Below are 3,497 nucleotides of genomic sequence, written 5' to 3'. Positions count from 1 at the left end.
GGAAATTGAGGCAGGGGCTCTGGGATCCCCTGTTCCTCATCTTCCCCTTCATCACAACACATATAGTCCTTGGAGCTTCTCCAAAGTTCTGGGTTTTGAAGAGATGCATTGCCTATTGGTGTATTTTGTTGTTCAAGCCAGGTGCAAATGTTCTTAAACAGAAAGAAGGCCTTCATTAAGGGAAGTCTAAGCAAGCTAGAGGAATTTAGAAAGTTAGATATGAAATGGGAAAAAGCATTTGGGTATGTGTAAACTACTATGCTAAAGTGTGAGCTAACTACAACTACTTCCAAAATCTACAAAAAGCTAAAAATCAGAAAATTCCATAGCCATCACAGGAAAACTGTGAGAAGTAATATTAATATGAAAGTAATAATGGCCAGTCTTCGCGAGCGAAGATCTGGGGAAGGTCTTCACACCTTCCAGCCTGCGCATTGGATTTTTTAGGTGAGACACAGTGTGCGCGGAACTGAGCCCACCCTTTAATCCTAAGGTTCATCTGCCGGGGCCAAGCGAGCTTGGACGGTGGCAGCGAGGTCCTTAGGACGTAGGTGGGTTGCCTTTAAGGGCTAACGAGCCCCACCTGCCCGGGAGTGGCCCTGACCGGGAATCGAACCCGGGTCTCCACGGTGAGAGCGCGGCGCCTTTACCACTAGACCACCAGGGGCTGCCTAAATATGAAAGTAAAAGAGGAGGAAAGTTACGGCTAAGGAGGAAGGCAAGCTCCATGTTTTTTAGGAGTATAAGACGCAGTCTACTGTGAAGAGAAAAAATTTTAAAGGGCAAGGGAGTGAAGCGCTGCTGGAATTTATTGAAAGAGTAGGTATTTAATGCATAGTGGTAGGTTATTCGTAAGTGAAGCAAGGAATGGCAGAATAGTAAAAAACTATTATGAAGGCATCAGAATTTCTCCAGTGACCTGAAAATTCAGAAGAATCAAACAAAAAGTGGAAAGAAGATTATAAGTTTATACGTGAATATAAAGGAACAGCTCAAGACCCTTAGGGATAAGATCAAAAAAGCACAGGGACATAAAAGAAAACAAGATAAGGTTCACTAAATGCAGAAAGACAAAATCAAAACATATTCGTGGTGCTTAACAGTCACATAAAGAAGATTAAGAAAAACTCCAAAAAAAAAGATTGAAGTGTTCAATAGTATATGTGCTCTAGTCTTTCTGAAAACAAAGACACAAAAAATGCATCTATAAAAGCTCTCTGGATTCAAATATTTAATAAATTCACAAATATTTAATAAATTCAGTTTTAACCATGAAATAATGGTGTAGAGGAGAAACATATTTAAGAAATATAAAAATAACTGATTTTTCACTGAAGAAAATAAATTTACAAAAATATAACCTTGATCAGTTCCTGATCTCTGTCTAACCATAACTATCCTCTAAAATTTGCCTGTAATGTCCAAAATAAAACCAAACCTTGTTTAAAACAAAACAAAACAAAACAAAACAAAACAAAACAAAACAAAACAAAACATTGGAAACTATAGTATATAGTAGTTTCCATTCACATAAGTATTCACTTCAATACACAATTAAATGATTGCTCATTTTCTTTAATGAATTGATTCTAAAATGTCTAGAAGTTTAGGTAACAGCAGGGTTTTGGATTTCCTAAGAGATGATCATGCCATATTAATCTCATTCTCTTAGGTTAGCTGTGTTGAGGAATACATTTGGTGCAAGTAGCTCAGTTTGCAAGCTGCAGTTTGAGAGGCAGATGGAGATTCAGACTGAGGCCAGGAACTACCAACCCTTTGGTTAACAAAGGGCACAAAGATGCATGGTGCCAGCCAGGTGGATGGATACTGGGAGACACAGCAGGAGCAAAGGGCTCAGAAGGAAGAGGGAAGCTTGTGCTTGGGTAGACTGAGTGGGTATAAAAGCCATGGGGACCTTGATTAGGGAGTCCCTCCTTGGAGGTACCAGGTCAGGCTATTTCTATATTACTGTGTCATGAATAAATTGCTTTTTAGAACTAGTCATCCGAGTCTCTGCTAAGGGAAACTTGAGGTTGAACTGGTAAGGAAAGCTGGTTTCACTGTGTGAATGGGGTATGTGGGGAGTCAAGTGGGGCCCTCGTGGGCTAACTGGAGCCTTGTGAACAATTAAATGGCCCAAAACTTCATCAGGTAGAATACTGTGGCATGAAGCTGTAAACAAACTCAGGTAAAATTAACAAGTGATTTGGAAGATGTGATTCGTGAGTAAAGATGAAACTAAAAATTTAGGTAGCATAAAAACGGTGAGAGGTGTATTAGAGATGATTGTTTAGCTAACAGACAGAGCCAGAGAGAAGATAAATATATTTTCCCAATGTACAAAAATATTTTTAATTTGGATTCTAGAAAAAAAACCTCTCCAGGACAGAAAACACTTTCTGTGGACAGTATCCAAAGGTTTTCACATTTTATTATTGTGGTTTTCAGTTTTGGTAAAACATGTGATTAACAATAGAGGATGATGGCCCACATCTACTCGATCCTATCTCAGTGTACAAAAGGGGGCTAGATCTTATTTTGGGCGTATCTACTACTCTATTTCTGTCACTTTGAATCCATAAATATTCTTTATGCAGTGAGGAAATGTCACGTTTTCTTTTGTAGCATTAGTCATCTTTTTCTTGCACTGATCCATCTTTACTTTTCAATGTTTAATGGAAACAATAAAATTGGGGAGCAAGAATGATGTAAACCTCCCTCTTCTTACATAAATAGTATAGAGCTACAATGGTTACCTGTAGAACATACTCCTGTTTTATTTATGCGGCCCTATAAAAGGTATATCTATTCATGATCAGAACAAACAAAAAGGATGTTTTATACATCTTCTTATGGAAAAGTGTAAAAATATTTATTAAAACTGTTCTGTAATTTCTTATCTGATTGGAGAATCTGATGCACAAAGAGAGCACTCAGATTTGCTGTGAAGCTATTCAAAGAGCATATTTACCAGGGAAAATGGGAGATTTCATCTCTGTAGGTATGATTTCTTTAAGATTAAAGGAAGAGGTTCTGATTTGATAATAATTCTTAAGTAGAAACACTAAAGATTTTCATTTTTTCACTATCAGTTATATACTTAGTGGTTTAGAAAGAGAGGTTGACTTGAATCATCTTTTAATAAACCCACAGCAGAACAAGTGCTGCAGAGGCACAGAAAGGAGGCCTGATTCCTCCTCATCACACAGCTGAGTAGGGAAAGCTGCAACGCTGACCTTCATGATAAGTTGTCTGCATTGGCCTAACACCAACAGATATTCTGCAACTGTCCACCCTGTTTCACAGCTACTAATATTTTGTTCTGATACCTTTTATTTGCACATTTCAAGTCCTTTACAGAACCCAACTGTTTTTACCGTACTGCCAGAAGCAGCAGTTCTGTCTGACTGACAGGCCTATGGTTACACTAGGAAAGTATAATTTATCAATCTTATAGTACGTGTTGAAGTCAAAATCCACCCATCAGAGCTTTGCCT

General features: G+C 38.1%; 1 non-coding gene across 1 annotated transcript; it reads right to left on the bottom strand.

Annotated features, from left to right (window-relative positions):
• Positions 1-595: 595 nt before the first annotated feature.
• TRNAE-CUC (transfer RNA glutamic acid (anticodon CUC)) lies at positions 596-668 on the bottom strand. Its single transcript has one exon. It is a non-coding gene; the product is annotated as a tRNA-Glu (tRNA).
• Positions 669-3,497: the final 2,829 nt, after the last annotated feature.

Source organism: Myiozetetes cayanensis, unplaced genomic scaffold (assembly GCF_022539395.1).
Source record: "Myiozetetes cayanensis isolate MyiCay16 unplaced genomic scaffold, myiCay2020 scf7, whole genome shotgun sequence".
Taxonomy (NCBI): domain Eukaryota; kingdom Metazoa; phylum Chordata; class Aves; order Passeriformes; family Tyrannidae; genus Myiozetetes; species Myiozetetes cayanensis.
The sequence above is the reverse complement of the archived record's forward strand: the minus strand, read 5'-3'. Positions and strand labels throughout refer to the sequence as shown.